The sequence below is a fragment of the Aethalodelphis obliquidens genome, unplaced genomic scaffold, assembly GCF_003676395.1.
Source record: "Aethalodelphis obliquidens isolate GAN/ISIS:26980383/991018 unplaced genomic scaffold, ASM367639v1 scaffold5, whole genome shotgun sequence".
Lineage (NCBI taxonomy): Eukaryota > Metazoa > Chordata > Mammalia > Artiodactyla > Delphinidae > Aethalodelphis > Aethalodelphis obliquidens.
The window spans coordinates 5,819,242-5,837,318 of record NW_020837949.1 but is presented as its reverse complement, the minus strand read 5'-3'; the positions used below and the strand labels follow the sequence as shown (position 1 = coordinate 5,837,318).

The following is an 18,077-nucleotide window of genomic DNA, read 5'->3' as shown; positions in this document are numbered from 1 at the left end:
TTCCCTCTCCTAAGCCCTGGCCACCACTGATCTTTAACTGTTTCTATAGCTTTGCCTTTTTCAGAATGTCATATAGTTAGAATCATACAGGATGTAGCTTTTTCAGATTGGCTTCTTTCACTTCGAAATGTGCACTTAAGGCTCCTCCTTCCATGTCTCCTTGTGGCTTGAGGGCTCATTTCTTTTTAGAATAATATTCCATTGTGTGCATGCACCACAATAATAATTACCTTTTTTAAAAAAATGCTTGTTTGTTTGTTTGCTTAGTTTTCTGTGTACTTATCAAATCAACCCCAAAGCTCTGCAGACTAACCAGACCTCTTCTCAGGGCATTCAGGCTCCATAGGCTCTTCTGGGGCGGGCCTTCTGACCTGTTCCACCTGGACTGGCTGCCCACAGCTGTCATCCTGGAATCCCCCTTCACGTTAATCTGGGGAATTCTCTTCACAGCTCTACTGTTCTTTCATTCATTCGACGAGTCGGTCGGTGTTGAGAGCTTACTGTATGCCTGGTGGTGTTCTGGGGACTAGGATACAAAAATGAATAAAATGAACCAAAAAGTTTCTTCCTGCTCAGAACTTGACTTCAAATGGGAAAGATAGACACTAGGTAAGAAAAATATGTGAGATGTTCATTCCAGGCATGCAAGGCTGCTTCAATGTTAAAAAATCTATCTGGCTTCCCTGGTGGCGCGGTGGTTGAGAGTCCGCCTGCCGATGCAGGGGACGCGGGTTCGTGCCCTGGTCCAGGAAGATCCCACATGCTGTGGAGTGGCTGGGCCCATGAGCCATGGCCGCTGAGCCTGCGCGTCCGGAGCCTGTGCTCCGCAACGGGAGAGGCCACAGCAGTGAGAGGCCCACGGACCACAAAAAAAAAAAAAAAAATCTATGAATGTTGGGACTTCCCTGGTGGTCCAGTGGGTAAGACTCTGCCCTCCCAATGCAGGGGGCCCGGGTTCGATCCCTGGTCGGGGAACTAGGTCCCGCATGCATGCTGCAACTAAGAGTTTGCATGACGCAACTAAGAAGTCCACATGCTGCAACAAAGATCCCGCGTGTCTCAACTAAGACCCGGAGCAGCCAAAATAAATAACTAAATAAATATTTTTTAAAAAATCTATCAATGTAACCTACCATATTAACAAGCTAAAGAAGTAAAATCAAATGATCACATCAATCAATGCAGAGAAAGCATTTGACAAAATTCAACACCCATTCATGATGAGAACTCTCAGAAAAATTGGAATAGAGGGAACTTCCTCAACTTGATAAAGGGCAACTACAGAACACCTTGAGCTAACACTACACTGAACTGTGAAAAACTGAATGCTTTTCCCCTAAGATCCAGAAAAAGGCAAAAATGTCCACTCTCGTTACTCTTATTCAACACATTGCTGGAAGTTCTAGCCAGAGTAACAAGGCAAAAAAAGGAAAGAAAAGACATCGAAATCCTAAAGAAGAAATAAAAGTATCCCTATTTGAAGATGACGTGACTGTCTACACAGAGAATCCCAATAAATCTTTAAAAAAAAAAGCCCACAAACAAACAAACCTCCTAGAACTAATAAGTGAGTTCTGCAAGGCCACAGATTATAAAAGGACACAAAAATCAATAGCATTCTATGTACTAGCAATGACCATGTGGACACTGAAATTAAAAAAAAAATACCATTTACAATTACTCAAAAGATGGAACTATTTAGTGTAAATATAACATGTGCAGGATTTATATGCTGAAACTACCCAATGATGATGAAAGAAATCAAAGAAAACCGAAATAAATGGAGAGACATAGCATGTAGATGGTTTGGAAGATTTGACCTAGTAAAGACGTCAGTTCTTTCAAAATTGATATTCAGGTTAACTCAATTCCTATCAAAATCCCAGCAAGAGTTTTTGTAGATAAAGAGAAGATTATTTTAAAATTTATATAAAAAGGCAAAGGAACTAGAGTACCTAACACATTTTTGAAAAAGAAGAATAAAGTGGAAGAATCACTCTCCCCCATGTTGAGGCTTATTCTATAGCTACAGTAATCAAAACAATGGGATATTGGCAGAGGGACAGATACGTAGATCAATAGAACAGAACAGAGAACCCAGAAATAAACTCACACAAATATGCTCAACAGATTTTTGACAGAAGTGCAAAAGCAATTCAGTGGAGAAAAGGTAACCTTTCACCAAATGGTGTGGGAACGACTGGACCTCCAAAGATACAACAATGAACTCCACTTAACTCTCACACCTTATACAGCATTAACTCAAAATGGATCACAGATTTAAATGTAAAAGATAAAACTATAAAACCCTTAGAAAAAATATCAGAGAAAATTTTTGAGATCTAGGGCAAGGTGAACAGTTCTTTGACTTGACACCAAATGCACCATCCATAAAAGGAAAAACGGATAAATATTTTTAAAAATTGCTCTTGAATGACTCTGCTAAGAAGATGACAATAAAAGCTAAAGGGTAGGAGAAAGTATGTACAAAACACATATCAGACAAATGACTAGTATTTACACTATACAAAGAATGCTTAAAACTCCATACAATCCAATCAGAAAATGAGCAAAAGACATGAACAGACACTTCACCAAAGAGGACATAAGGGTGGTAAATAAGCCCATAGAAGGCTGTTCACTACCTCTAACCATTAGACTAGAAACTATCAGAATGGCTAAAATAAAAACTAGTGACAATACCTAATGCTAGTGAAGATGTAGAGAATCTGAACAACTCACCCATACATTACTGGTGGGAATGCAAACTGGTCCTCCGGAACACAGTTTGGCATTTTCTTATAAAACTAAACACTCACTTAACACAGTAACTGCACTCTTGGGCATTTGTCCCAGAGAAATGAAAACTTATGTTCACCCCAAAATCTGCCTATGAATGTTCACAGCAGCTTTATTCATAACAGCCCCAGCCTGGAAGCCACCCAAGTGTCCTTTGGTGGGTGAATGGTGGGTTAAACAAACTTGCATATCCATACCATGGGCTCCCACTAAGCAATGAAAAGGAATAAGCTATTGATGCATACAACTACACAGGTGACGCTCAAAATAAGTACGCTGAGTGAAAAAAGCTAGTTTCAGAATGTTACATACAGTGTGATTCCATTTATATAACATTCTTGAAATGACAAAATTATAGCGATGGAGAACAGATTAGTGGTTGCCAGGTGTTAAGGAGGGAGTGGGGATGGGAGGGAAGTGGGTGTGGCTATAAAGGGCAACTTGAGGAATTCTGTGGTGATGGGAATGGTCCTGTCTTCACTGCTATGCGAAGTTGGTAATGGCTCCCAGAGGTGGGTCCAAACCTAGTGCCCAGAACCTGTAAATGCTGCCTTCTTTGGAGAAAAGGTCTTTGCAGATGTAATTAAATCAAGGATCTTGAGATCAGGAGATTATCCTGGATTATCCGTGTGGGCTTCAAATGTCATTACAAGTGTCCTTATAAGAGAGAGGCAGAAGGAGATTACACATGCGTGGGCACGCACGCACAGGAGAAGGTGATGTGAAGACAGAGGAGAGGAAGGTGCAGCGGACCAGCCGCCTGAAGCTGGAAAAAGCAAGGAGCAGATTCTCTCCTAGAGCCCCCGGAAGGGGAGACAGCGCTGCCTACACCTTGGTTTGGGACTTCTCGCCTGCAGAATTGTGAGAGAATAAATTTCTTTTGCTTTAAGTCACCTAGTTGGTGGTAATTTTTACAGTAGCCACAGATGACCAACATATTCACTGTGTATTATACAATAGTTTTGCAAGAGGTCACCACTGGGAGAAACTGAAGGATAAACAGGGCCTCTCTGTATTATTTCTTACAGCTGTATGTGAATTGACAACTATCCCCAAATAAAAAGTTCAATTTATAAAAACTAGGGAAGGGAGATGAAAAGTTCGCTATGGGAGTGGGGTCAGGAGGGAACACCCAGTGCAAAGGCCCCGGGTTTACGGGCCTATGTATAGCTGGAAGCTCTGAGGTCAGAGAGATAATAGCCTGCGTGTGGATGGGGGGCGGGGAGAAGGGACCACGCAGGGCTCTGTAGGCTATTTTGAGAGCCTTGCCTTTTACTGTGAATGAGATGGGAAAATGTTGGAGGGTTTGAGCAGGACAGACATGATCTGACTCACGTGGAACTGGACCAATATGGCTGCCATGCTGAGCCGTCATGGTAGGGGGCAAGGCAAGAGTGAGGACGCCAGACGGGAGGCTGTCCAATCACTCAGGTGATACAGAGACCGGATTTGAATAAAAGGTAGTAATAGAGATGGTGAGAAATAGTTGCATTCTGAGTATACTTGGAAAGCAGAGCCACTGGGATTTGCTCTCAGGTTGACCCTGGGTGTGGCAGTCCTGCAGGTTACAAGGACTGAGCCCGAGCCCCCCCGCCCCCCCAGAGGACGGAGCTGCTGTGCACTCACGGCATGGAGCAAATGCCGGGAGGAGCGTGTTTGAGAAGAGGTCAGGGCTCCATTCTGCACGTGATGCATGTGAGATGCTTGCTAGACATTCAGGAAGAGATGTCCAGTTGGCACTTGGATGTAGGCATCGGGCGTTTAGGCTGGAAATGTACATGTAGCAGTCAATGTTTAGAAAGTATTAATGCCACAAGACTGGATGAGGGTCCCAAGAGAATGAACATGGTTAGGGAAGAGGTCCAAAGCCTGAGCCTTGGGGCAGTCCAGTGTTAAGGGGTCAGATAACAGGAGAAACCAAGAAAGGATGAGAAGGGTCCGTCACAAATTAGGAGGAAAACCAGAAGAATGTAGCATCCTGGAAGGCAGTTTGAGGACGCATTCTAGGGAGAAGGCAGTGGTCACTGTAACAAATTTTGCCGATTGTCACTGAAGTCGAAGACTGAGCAGCGGCCACAGGCTATAGCCCTGAGGAGACCGTTGGTGAACGTGATAGCAACAGCCTTGGTGGGTCCATGGGGCAAAGGGAAGAAGAGGAATTACAGACACAAGTACCCTTCAGAGAGGTTTTGCAGTGAAGCAGTAGCTGGAGGGAGAAATGGGGTAGAAAAGCTTTCTTTAAATTGGGAGAATTAAGAGCATGTTCGTAGCTGATAAGAAAGAGCCAGTGGAGGGACAGATGAATGATGCTGGGAGGGAGGGAACGATTTCTGGAACAACGTCCTTGTGTAGGTAAGAGGGGAGAGCACGGGTCATTCATCTACGACAGCAGTTTTCAACCTTGGGTGGACGTTAAAGTCATCTGGGAGCACTTAAAGATCTCCAGCCCAGGCCACACCTCTAACCCATTAACTCAGGGTCTCTGGGATGACTTAGCAGAGAACAGGCAGGAGGGGAGAGTTTGGGGGCACAGAGGTTGGTGGGCGGGCAGAGTGATTGTGGAAGAAGCTCTCTTCCGACTGCCGCTGCTTCCTTGGTAAAATGGGAGAAAACTCACTACTGAGTGTGAGGCCGGAGGAGATTTTGGCAGCTTGGGGTGATGACCTGGGCGTGGGAAGATTGCAGTCATGTTAATGACAAGGTCTAGGGTAAGACTGTGGAAGCGAGTGGCTGAGGGAGGGCGGAGAATCAGGATCAGAGCGGGAGAGGAGTTTAAGAAACTGAGAGGCCAAGATTCTGGAAGTATCCTCTATGTGGATGGTCCGCTTATCAGGAATTAAGATGGGAGCAATGGTGGAGAGAGTGACAGCGAGCTAGAAGGATTCTCTCGGACCCCAGACAGTGTAGGTGTGGGGCTGCGGGAGGGGCAGCTCTTCCTTCACCCCCGCCTTGCTATTTAGGCTTCAGCAAAATTGAAATTCCTAAAGATCCCAGATATTGTGTTGGAATTCCTGTTTCTTGTAACCCATATCATCCTCTTTCTTTAATTCCTTGTTTGGATGGTAGTTCTTCATAAGTTATTATTATTATTATTGCTAAGACTATTGCAGTAGTCCCCTTCCTGGTGTTCCTGCCTCTAGTCTTGTTTCATTCCACTTGCTCACTGACAAACCCCACGCCTTCTCCACATTTCCTCCAGAGTAACTTTCTGAACCACCAAATCTGACCTGGTCACTTCCTTGTTTAAAACCCTGCAACCACTCACTGTTCCTAACAACGCTATCACTTGCTGTGCCAGGCACTGCTCTTTAATCTAATCCTCACAGTCACTGCAAAGGTGTGTGCTATCACTACCCTTATTTTATAGGGGACGAAACTAAGGCACAGAGAGGTTAGGGAGCTTGTCCCGTGCATGTAAAACTGACATTATCACAGTACACAACGCCTCTCATAACTGGTCGCCCTCTCTGTACAGCTTCCTTTCTTACCATTTCCTCCCACCTTAAACTTTATGCTTCAGTAAAGCTGAATTACTTAAAGGTCCGAAGATCAGTCAGGCTCCCAGCAGGAAGTCTATAGCACAGAAAGTAGGTTTAATTGAAGAAAGTTAATGAAGGGCCTCTTTGCGCGCAGGGCTAGAGGAACCAATAATGACGATGCAGCATCCAGACACTAGCATTAGACGGAGACCAAGGGGGCAAGGAGAGGGGATGGCACTGCCAGGACCACATGGGGTCAAGGCTGTGGAAGAGGGTCTGCGCAGCGGGGACCGTAGGGACACGCAGCCACTGTCGAAACCATGATAAATCCCCTGACCTACCTTTGATGTCCTGCAGCGCTTCCACTGGCCACATCCAACTAGAAGCCGGAAGGTGAGGGAGTCCGGATGATGCAGTCTGTCAAGGTCAGCCTCCTGGGACACACAGCAGGCAGGAGAAGGACAGAGAACGGATCAGGAGAGACGTTTTGTCCTTCGCTTAGAGGACTAAATCTTGTGGTCCCACCCAGGGGAAACACCAGGTCCCAACAGCCACTGATCACAGCGAGGTGCTGTCAGTCAGTCGTAATTCCAACAGGAATAGCGTTAGTGACCGACACTGCTCTGCACAGAAGGTAACAGGAAGAAAGGAAGAAAGAGAAAGCCCACTTGTTGCTGGTCACAAGACCTAAGCAGCTGCTCTTAGCTTCCTTCTTCCACTGCCCCGTCTGTATTTCCCTTGCCTTTTGACAGGGGTGGCCCCCGTCTTCATTCCCATAAGATTCAACTTCTCAGTTGTCCTATCTTTCTTGAGTCACCAGTTTCCCACTGGCCATTATTTTTGGACTGAGGAGACTTGTGAGGCACTCCAGCAAACCCTCTGGTTCAGATACTGTTCTCCGTGGCCTATTCTGTCCCCGCAATCCAATTTCCCCTGGTAACTGCGACAAGTCAACCCGACCAGTACAGTTGGTTCAGCAGCGCGAGAAGCCCCGAAGTGGCCAATTTAATGGGCTTCCAATTTAATGGGATCAAGATTGTGTTCTCTGGGGAGAGTGTTCCCTCTTGTGCACTAGGACCTCCAAACCTACTGAGCCCAAGTTTATGGGGGAGAAGCAAACGTTCTGTAAGAGGGCTGTATGATGCAATAGCGAGAGAGGCATTTCTTCGTCCACCCTAGTCCTTCTGCAGATCCACACACCTAATGATTACTTCATGCCTCTCCTCTCTTCTTGAATCTCTCCAGGTTACACTGGAGACCAACTCGCATCTCTGGGGGTACCTGTCAAAGAACAGGCCCTGGGCTTCCCTGGTGGTGCAGTGGTTGAGAGTCCGCCTGCCGATGCAGGGGACACGGGTTCATGCCCCAGTTCGGGAAGATCCCACATGCCGCGGAGTGGCTGGGCCTGTGAGCCATGGCCGCTGAGCCTGCGTGTCCAGAGCCTGTGCTGCGCAACGGGAGAGGCCACAACAGTGAGAGGCCCGCATACCGCAAAAAAAAAAAAAAAAAAAAAAAAAAGAAGAGGCCCTGTGTATTCTGGCTATGGGGGAAATAGCACCCTATATAGGTGGTATCTCCCAGAGGAGACACCACACCCTCGAGGAGGGCACCTAGCCTTGCAGGGTGCTGGCCTGCAGTGGGTGCCAAAGCTGAGCCTTCAGGAGTCCATTCCCCAGATCATCTAAACAGCTGCAACTGAGTATTTCGGTAACTGTGCACAGACCAGTGAATTCCTTGGGCATGAACTCAGTTCCACACATCTTTTGCTCTATAATGAGTTCCTTGGTTGGAGAGGATGTTGTGTGGGTTACCATGACAACGAATAGGGCATTCTGAAAATCTGGTGCCGGCAGAAGCTCTGCAAGTAGGGAAAGAAAGTCTGTATCTGGAACAGGACTCCATTCCTAAGGGAACAAATGACTAGCTCCCTCCATGAAGGAACAATACAGATTATTAGGCTGGTCCGCCATGTCGGGGATCCAGCATTGCTCTTTGTTAGTGTTTATCAGTTCGGGACCTGAGTGGAGATGATATGCATACTGGCCCTAGTGAGGAGTACCTACTGAAAAAGCAGTGGCGGGAGGGGCAGAGAGGCTGGCAGACATTCACAGGACAGACTGCTCATTTCATCAGCCTGATGACCCAGATCCTCTTCTGCCCCTGATGGGAACTTACACGACATCTCTGTGTCTTCACCTGGTGCTCCTTCTGGTACTTCCGTCCATGGACCTCTTTCCCAGACTTCCTGGTCTTGACCATTAGAGGTGCCTGACCAGCCAGCCGGTCTGTTGCCCGTCGCTCCTTAGTCGGTGTAGATCCAGAGCCCCAGCCACCTCTCTTCCAAAGCAAAGCAGATGATCAGACTGGCCGAAAGGGGACCACCGGGAGGCTCTCCCTTCACTACTGTCTTTCAGGACCATCCTTGAGTGGGACTTGATGCAGTGGTCGCACACCTCCCTTTGATGGCAGCTATCGTACAAAGCCCCCTGTGAACAACAGACTGATTCTCCCTCCTCTGTTGCGTAGGCGTAGGGAGCTCCTCATGAAACTGTAGAGAGAATACGTTTCTGTTGCGTATGCCGCCAAGTTTGTGGTGATGCGTCACAGAAGCCACAAGAAACAAAACTACCTTCCTAAGCCTCGGTTTCCTCATCTACAAAACACGTAGGGGGCCCCTCTGGGTGGGAGAAGAGACACTCCCAGGAGGCTGCAGCGGGGACTCACTCCCCAGGGCCCCGCCCACCCCACTCGGCCCCCCTCCTCTCCCCTGCACTGCACAGGTGCAGGTCGGCCCCGTGGGCCCCAGTACTATGTGACCCAACTGGTCCAGGTCAGCAGACCCGGGTCCTTCTGATCTACTCGGTGTCTCCCCCTCTGGCTGGGCTGCAACAAGTCTCCTCCAGCTCCCAGGGCCTCCGTTTGCCGCCACGTGGGCCAGAGGCTGGGAGGAAGCCCGGAAGGAGAGAGTAGCTAAAGCCAAGGGGAGAGAGGAGCTGAGAGCAGAGGAAGGGGTACTGGGCAGGGTGTCCTGTCGGGATGAACAGCACTGAGCAGATCAAGTGAGCCCACCTTGGGGCCACCTGCTAGCTCATCTCACCTGGGAAAGCCCTGCTCATCCTGAAGCCGGCGCCCTGGTCCCCAGAACTCCCTGCTCTGCCGGCCCACAACCTGCCCGGCCCTTGTTGGACTGTGTCCTCTCAAGAACCCCAGCTCGGCCAGAGCAGAGGTGGGCTCTGCCTTCCTCGCTGCAGCTCCCTTGCACCCAGCACACAGCAGGCACTTGTCGAGAGGACGAATGAAAGGGGCCGGCCTAAGATGGGGTCTGGAAGAGGCCAATTTAACGAGAACATCACCAAGGGACACATTGAGTTCAGCATTCAGGATAGTCCCCTCGAAGCTTCAGAGCTATTCTTGCCATCGTTCCCACCGCATCGATGAAGATTTGTGCCCAGGAAAGGTGAGGTAGCCTGCCCAAGGCCAGCCGGCTTGCCAGGCAGAGCTGGGCCTTGACCCCCCAGCCCGGCTTTGGAGCCCGGAGCAGCCTGCCAGTGGAGATCAGGGACAAATACAACCCTTGACACCCGCCCGCACGTGCTTACTGTCACCCCTCCCCCCCCCCCGTTTCCTTGGAGGGACTGGCCCTGAAATGGGGGACATGTGAGAGGGCGGGACACAAGGAAGGAGCAGAGCAGGCCTGTCCTCCACTGCAGTCAGCGCAGGAGAGGAGCAGCCCCGGGGCGGAGGCAGAAGGGCAGCTCGGAGGAGAGATGCGCTGCTCAGTTCATTGGGCACATGGGCCAGCTGGGCAGAGAAAGGGGCCCAAGATTTAAGCCTTACAAACTGCACTGAATTCATGGGACCAGACAGGACAGCCCCGGAAGGCACTAGTCGTCCATTCTGCTCCTTCACCGTCCAGCTGACCTGGATCTGTTTTGGGGCGGGACAGAGTGGTCCAGGGTGGGGAGGGTGTGGGCAGGACCAGGGCTCCCCAGCCTGCCCCTCACTATCCACGTGACCCAGCTCTGCAGGAGTCCACACGAGGAACTGCGGGGGGGGGGTTCCCCCTCCCCCAATATGCCCACCACCCCACGCCCTGTGTGGAGGGCCGGCTCTCTACCAGATCCTGGAGGTTCCAACCCTCCGTGCCTCAGATTCCTGATCCAGGACCTGCAGTTGTTCAGCGTTTATGGTAATGACACTGTGACTACGATTTTTTAAAGTGTGCTTATTTTATAGAGTTACCAACAGAAATTTACATGAAATGATTGGATGTCTGGGAGTTGCCTTTAAAAATAAAATGGGTGGGGAGGCATGGGTGGACGGATAGGAGAAACTGGATTAGCCTTCGCTCTGCTTTGGTATATATTTGAAAATTTTAAAATTTCCACTGAAAACAATTTTCCCCTGAGGCTGCCGAGGCGGGATCCTAAGATGCACCCTTGAGACCCGGCTGCCTCCCCCGCGCTGGGTTTGACCTCGGCGCCCAGGGAGGGCGCGGCGGGGACGCTGGGGCTCTGGCGCCACCTGGCGGCCCTCGCGGGACCGACACCCTGCGTTGCTTCCCGGGCGCGGGCAATGGAGCGCTCCAAACCGGAGCCGGCCGCCCACGCCACGCCAGGCTCGGGCCCACCCGGTGCTGCCCTGACCTCCGGAAGCCCTCTCAGCACCCCACCCAGCCGCGCCCTCCCAGTCCCCCCTCTGACCCTCACTCCCCACTCCCCGTCGAGTCCCCTGGAGGGGCAGTTCTGGGGTGTGAGTGACGCGACACACCGGGGGACCGCCCAAGGGTGGCCAGTAGGCCCGGCCCACGCACGCGGCACATCCACTCAACTCCTCAGGGTCTCGCTTCTTGTAATTTTACCAAAATTACACAGACTAAAGTCAAATAGTTACAGGAGGCTGGTAAGAAAAGCAGCAGTTCCCTCCTCTCCACTTCCTATTTGCGGGGGCAGCTCTCTGTGCTTTTAGCTGATTCTTTTATGCTTTACCTCCACGTCACAAAACAACAGTTTTATAATCTCTGCTTTTCATTTGAGGTGTTTTCTGCTAAGGATGGAGGATGAAGATTTAGCTCTTCTTCACCCCTTACACTTCCTGTCTCCTCACCTCCCAGTTACATCTTATTTGGGGTTAGATCCATTTCCCCTTTAACAGGTTAGGTAACTGCTACTCACGGATGAGCCATGGTTATTCTTTCCTCTCTGCCATGTTTCATTTGCTGTGGATTTTATTAATTGTCTTGTGTGGGCTTTTGCTTCATGCTCTGTAGGTTTATCACTATTTTATCACCAAATTCTAACCAATTTACAAGTTGTATAAACTCAGCTATATTAGATATTCTGTTAACTTCAGTGTGTTGAAGAGCTCTTTCCTGGGGCCGTCTGCCCTGCTCTGATGTAAATGGGCTGGTATTTTCGTCTGGGGCCCAGCCGGTATCCTGGACTTACCCTCCTCTCACTTGGGTGGCACCCCATTTCCTGGATCCTCTTTCTTCTAATTTCTTGCTTTATCCTCCCATTTTGGCTGAGCACATCCTTCAGTAGCTTTCTGAGAAAGGGTGTGTGAGAGATGAAGTCTTGAGACCACACACCTGTGAACGTGTCTATTTCATCCTAACCCTCTGCAGCTGAGCTGGGTTTATAAATGTTGTTTGGGAATGACCTTCCCTCAGAGTTTTGAGGGCACTGCTACTGCCTAGTGTTGATAAGAAGTCTGAGGCCGGGCTTTCCTGTTGGTGCACTGGTTAAGAATCCTCCTGCCAATGCAGGGGATATGGGTTCGATCCCTGGCCCAGGAAGATCCCACATGCCATGGAGCAACTAAGCCCGTGAGCCACAACTACTGAGCCCACGTGCCACAAGTACTGAAACCCATGCCCCTAGAGCCCGTGCTCAGCAACATGAGAAGCCACCGCGATGAGAAGCCCGCGAACCGCAACGAAGACCCAAAGCAGCCCTAAATAAATAAATAAATACATTAAAAAAAAAAAAAGTCTGAGGCCATTCTGATCCATGATCTTTCCTATCAAATCTATTCTTTTTCTTTTTGGAAACGTTTAGAGTTTTCTCTTTATCCTTAGTATCCTGAAAATTCATGATGATGTACTTTTGAGGGGGGTCTAACTTTACATTGTATGGGGCATTTAGGGTACTCTTTCAATATGTATTTCATGACCTTCACTTCTGGGAATTTAGGAGAGAAAATAAAATTAGAAGATAAATCCAGAATATCCAAATTGCAGTTTTGGAAACAGGGAACAAAAAATATAGGAAAGAAATTAATTTGTAAAAATACATGAACATTTCCCCAAACTGAGTATCGTTAAGTCTGCAGATGAAAAGTCCTTGGAAGGGGCTTCCCTGGTGGTGCAGTGGTTAAGAATCTGCCTGCCAATGTAGGGAACACGGGTTCGAGCCCTGGTCCGGGAAGATCCCACATGCTGCGGAGCAACTACGCTCACCACAACTAGAAAAAGCCTGCGTGCAGCAATGAAGACCCAACGCAGCCAAAAAAAAAAAAAAGAAAAGTCCTTGGAAGTATTCAATGTGATGAATGAAAAAAGACCACGCAAGGCATGTGCTGGTGACATTTCTTGGCTTGTATGTTTGAAGCTGCATTTAAATATTGCATAGAAATTATTTAGACCTTAGTCTACAGTTTGGGCACTAAGTGCTACGGCTGAAATGGGGGAAAATTGATGCTGTTTGGCTGCATGAAGATGTATCCAGGAAGGCTTCGCAGAGGAGGTGAAACTTGAGCTAGATTATACCGGATGGGTGGACAGAGAGGAAAGCTAGATGTTCCACATCAGGGAAACACTGAGCTTGTACTGAACCGGCAGGGTGTGCGTGTGTGCGTGCACAGGTGACTGTGTGCTGGGGTCAGGAGGCCAGGCTGGCTGGGATATCAAGGGAAGGGGAGGTGGGACCCTATCATGGAGGCTAGTCTGATCTGGCAGTAGCGAAGCCCTGCTCCTTATTTTCCACGGAGAAAACAATGGCCTTGCTGCGTTCAACCCAAGCCCAGTCACACCAGAGAGGACCCGGGCAGCTGAGGCCGACAAGCAGGTAGAGGTTCCTCTTGGAACGGAAGGGCAGTGGGTTCTGCTCATGTAAGTCACCCTGGGAGGACTCTCCACGACTCTCCCTTCTCTCCCCACCGAGTCAGAGTCTCGGCACCAGGAGGGATCTTAGAGCCACCCAGACACTGAGCAGAGGCCAGACAGGGCACAGGATTTGCCCGAGGTCACACTGTTCATTAGACACAGAGCTGAGTTTAGAACCCCATCTCTGGAGCCCCCCGCCCTGGGCTTTCTCCTCCCTGCCTGTGCTCAGGTGCTCACATCGGGAGAGGCAGCCTTTCATCTGAAGGTCACCTGCACTCAGCTGCTCAGCCCTGGGGGCATGATGGGGTGTCCTGCTGGGGAAGGAGGGGACAGTGGGCCAGAGCAGAGGGGGTGCTGTTGGCAAAATTTGACGTGAGGATCTGCATTTTAAGCTCATGTTGAGGAAGTAAGTGCTAAGGGCAGTTACGTCCACTCTGCACGTGTCCCAACATAACATCCCACTGCTCTGCATGTCACCGCCATATTCCCCAGGTCAGGGTCCTCAGGATGGCCCCTGTCAGAGGGTCCCGAGCAGCCAGCCCTCACAGGGAACCAGAGCCAGATGAAACACGGGTTCCGTTCAGAAATGACCCAGGTGCTCAGGTTGGCGTCCAGGTTGCTGGTAAGCAAGGTCTGGCGGTACTTACCCTCTGAGGTTGGGGTCAGCTCCTTAAAGGCTGGGGTCCAAGGACACCGTGTCGGGAATACGGGGTTTGGGGGTGGTGTCCCCTGTCCTTCCTGGCTTGTGATTTGATCTCTGACCACTTTCTTTTTCCAGGAAGGACGAGTCATTCTTGTGCTCCCTGAGTCCCTGCTAATTTAATATCATTTGTGTTTGCAGCCTTTTAGGTTATTTCACTTGTAAATTTCCCTCAATAATTCCAGCAACATTACTTTCAGAGTCCTGATTGCAGCATTTAAATTTTTTAGTATTCTGTGCACCTCCCTCCGAGATATATGGGCGCTGTCATCAGGGCAGCCAGGAAGGCCTCGGGGCAGCGGGATCTAGCGGCCGTTGCTTGTACAGGGGCTCTGAGACAAATGAGCTGCAGGAAGTGGTTGTCACTGCGCTCGGCCGTATCCAAGGAGTGTCTGTAACGTGCAGCTCCTCACCGGCTGGTAAAACCCCACCTCATGGAAGCACTTACCACCCCACATCTCGGTCACTCATGGGAGATTATACATGTCCACACTTCTTTGTTTTTTAATAAATTTATTTATATATTTATTTTGGCTGCATTGGGTCTTTGTTGCTGCACACGGGCTTTCTCTAGTTGTGGTGAGCGGGGGCTACTCTTCGTTGTGGTGCACGGGCTTCTCACTGCAGTGGCTTCTCTTGTTGCAGAGCACGGGCTCTAGGCATGTGGGCTTCAGTAGTTGTGGCTCGCGGGCTCAGTAGTTGCAGCACACGGGCTCAGTAGTTGTGGCGCACGGGCTTAGTTGCTCCGCGGCATGTGGGATCTTCCCAGACCAGGGCTCGAACCCGTGTCCCTGCATTGGCAGGCAGATTCTGAACCACTGTGCCACCGGGGAAATCCCATGTCCACACTTCTCAACTTCCAGCCCCGCAGGGTGTCCCCCTTGTACCACCACTGCGCCCCCAGACTCATTCTCCACCCTTCCTGTCTGGCTGTGTCTTGGGGCTGTGCCCCCAGGTGCTCAGGGGTGGACCGAGGAGGCCGGGCCTTCTGGTGCCTCAGGACGACTGCCCCTTCGGGCGGCCCCTCGCCCACCTCCAGCCTTCATGGGCTCTGCTAACACGACTGTCTAGGTCAGGCCTGGGCGTGGTTGCTGTCCAGGTAGGGCCCTTCTTGGGGCAGCTCGTTGCCTTAACCCTGCCCATAGGTCTGCCGTCCACTTCTGTCTGCTTGTTGCAGAACCAACCTCCCCAAAACTGAGTGTCATAAATGACTGGGTTTTTTTTTATGCACCTGGGTTCTGTGGGTTGGGAACCCAGAAGAGGCAAAGACAGGAAAGTAGTCTCTGCTCCACGGTGTCCAAGACCTCGGCTGGGAAGACCGGAAGGCTAGGGCAACGCGACAGCTGGGGCTGGAATCCTGCGGAGGCTTCCTCGCTCACTGCAGGTCTGACAGTTGAGACCGGCTGTCAGCCAGAGCTCCTACACAAGCCTCTTGGTGCGGTCGCTCTACACGAGCTGGCTTGGGCTTCCTCACGGCATGGCGGCTGGGTCCCGGGAAGGAGCGTCCCGGGGAGCACAGTGAGGTCCATGGCGTCTTATGATCTCACCTCACGAGTCCCCCAGTGTTACCTCCCCCATACTCTACTGCTCCAGGCAGCTAGAGCTGCCACCGCCGCTGCCTCTGGACACCGGATGTAGCTGTGAGTGAGTCTATGAGTCTGCATAGACCGACCTCGTTTAGTCACTAGCTTCCCATCTGAGGTCTGGGAGGGATGTGGCTGATTGGTGGAAGCTTTTATATGTGCTTGCCCTGTAGTTGCCAGGGAGGCTGAAAGGGTGAGGTGCCTGGCATTTTCTGCTTGGGGTGGGGGAGGTGATTTTTGTCTGATAAAAGGGTCTCTGTAGACACATGAATACAAATATATTAAAAGAGGTGAAGAACTTCAGATGCTGGGGTGGGGGAGGGAGTACTGAGTCCAAAGAAGGGAGGTTCAGCTCTGCAGGCCAGAGAAGATTGTAAGTTCTGACTTGTCCGTAACAGGTGTTGTTGGGATGTGCCCTCTGCTCGCCCCTTGGGCAGAGTATAAATTAAGTACCGTGTACATTTCCCCCCTTTTATCGATGGGAATGGTATGTCTGAGAAAAACTGGGATACCGTCTTTTAACTGCAATTTCAAAAACTGTTTCGGAACATTTTAATAAAATGAGTGAGAAATTATAGACTCTAGATTGCGGTTATAGGATATCTTCTTTTGGCATCTTTAAATTCAACTTAAAATCAGTAGGTTCTACAAAAGCAGTGAAGATGAAAAAGAAATTCAATATAAATTATTCTGACATTGAGAAGCAAATTATAACAACTTTCAGATCACATAAAAAGCAGTAATTGATTCAGGGGAAAATGTAAATTTTCAATAGAAGAAATGAATAGATTTTGGGATTGTTTGATGACCCAGTTAATGAATCGCATGAACACATTGGAAAAGAATGTAACTTCTTTGCTAATTTGACATGAAATGCTGACATTGACAACGACAAAATAAAACTCATAGACTGCCACTTCAGGGAGGTCATCCATGACACTCCCATGACGTTAATAAACGTCATTAATTCAAAGGGTTTTTAAGATTAGTCACTGAGCAAAATAACTCAAAATGCCCTGAAACCTTACAACTCATATGTGAAATTTGATAGAGATTTCCTTAAATGCAAAAGTAATCCTTAAAATTTACCAACAATGGGTTGTAAAGATGTTATTAGTCAGGGTCCAGTCAGGAGATAGAAACCTCACAGCAACTTGAACAAGAAAGTTTAAGATAAAGAATTAACTTTAACGCTGTACACAAAAATAATCTCAAAATGGATTAAAGACCTAAATGTAAGACCAGAAACCATAAAACTCCTAGAAGAAAACATAGGCAGAACATTCTTTGACATAATCAATATTTTTTTGGATCTGTCTCCCAAAGCAAAGGAAATAAAAGCAAAAATAAACAAATGGGACTTAATTAAACTAAAAAGCTCTTGCATAGCAAAAGCAAACGAAACCGTCAACAAAATGGAAAGACAACCTATTGGGGAACTTCCCTGGTTGTCCAGTGGTAAAGAATCCGCCTTCTAATGCAGGGGATGCGGGTTTGATCCCTGGTTGGGGAACCAAGATCCCACATGCCGTGGGGCAACTAAGCCTGCATGCCGCAAACCTACAGAGACCACGCGCCCTGGAGCCACACACCACAACCAGAGAGAAGTCCACGCGTCACAACGAAGAGCCCGCACTGCAGCGAAAGATCCCGCGTGCCTCAATGAAGACCCCACGTGCCACAACTAAGACCTGACGCAGCAAAAAAATAAAGAATATAAAGAAATACTAAAAATAAATAAAAAGGCTTTGTTAACCTTGAAAAAAAAACACTGATAACTATTAAAAAAAAGACAACCTACTGAATGGGAGAAAATATTTGCAAATGATGTGATGGATAAGGAGTCAATATCCAAGATATAAACACAGCTCATACAACTCAACATGAAAAAAACAAACAACCTGATTAAAAAAATGGGCAGAAGACTTTAGACGTTTCTCCAAAGAGGACGTGCCGATGGCCAACAGTCACATGAAAAGATGCTCAACATCGCTAATTATCAGGGAAATGCAAACCACAATGAGATATCACCTCACACCTGTCAGAATGGCTGTCATCAAAAACAACACAAATAACAAATGTTGGCGAGGGTGTGGAGAAAAGGGAACCCACATACACTATTGGCAGAATGTACATTGGTGCAGGTGCTGTGGAAAACAGTATGGCGGTTTCTCAAAACACTAAAAATAGAACTACCATGTGACCCCCAAATTCCACTCCTGGGTATATATCCAAAAAAAAAAAAAACGAATTCGAAAAGATACATGCACCCCAATGTTCATAGCAGCATTTTTACGGTTGCCAAGATATGGAAGCAACCTAAGTGTCCATCAACAGATGAATAGATTAAGATGTGGTACATATATACAAGGGAATACTACTCAGCAATAAGAAAGAATGAAATAATGCCG

At 48.7% G+C, this 18,077-nt stretch overlaps 1 long non-coding RNA gene across 2 annotated transcripts in view; it reads right to left on the bottom strand.

The window, feature by feature from the left end:
* The window catches only part of LOC113617914 (uncharacterized), a 34,252-nt gene that overhangs the window by 1,173 nt on the left and 15,002 nt on the right, over positions 1 to 18,077 (bottom strand). The window contains exons 3-4 of one of the 2 annotated variants that reach the window (XR_003431829.1): positions 8,454 to 8,764; positions 6,620 to 6,712 (exon numbers count right to left, since the gene is read on the bottom strand). This is a non-coding gene — a long non-coding RNA (uncharacterized LOC113617914). The remainder of the gene's footprint in view (positions 1 to 6,619; positions 6,713 to 8,453; positions 8,765 to 18,077) is intronic. The other variant, XR_003431828.1, reaches the window with a different exon arrangement.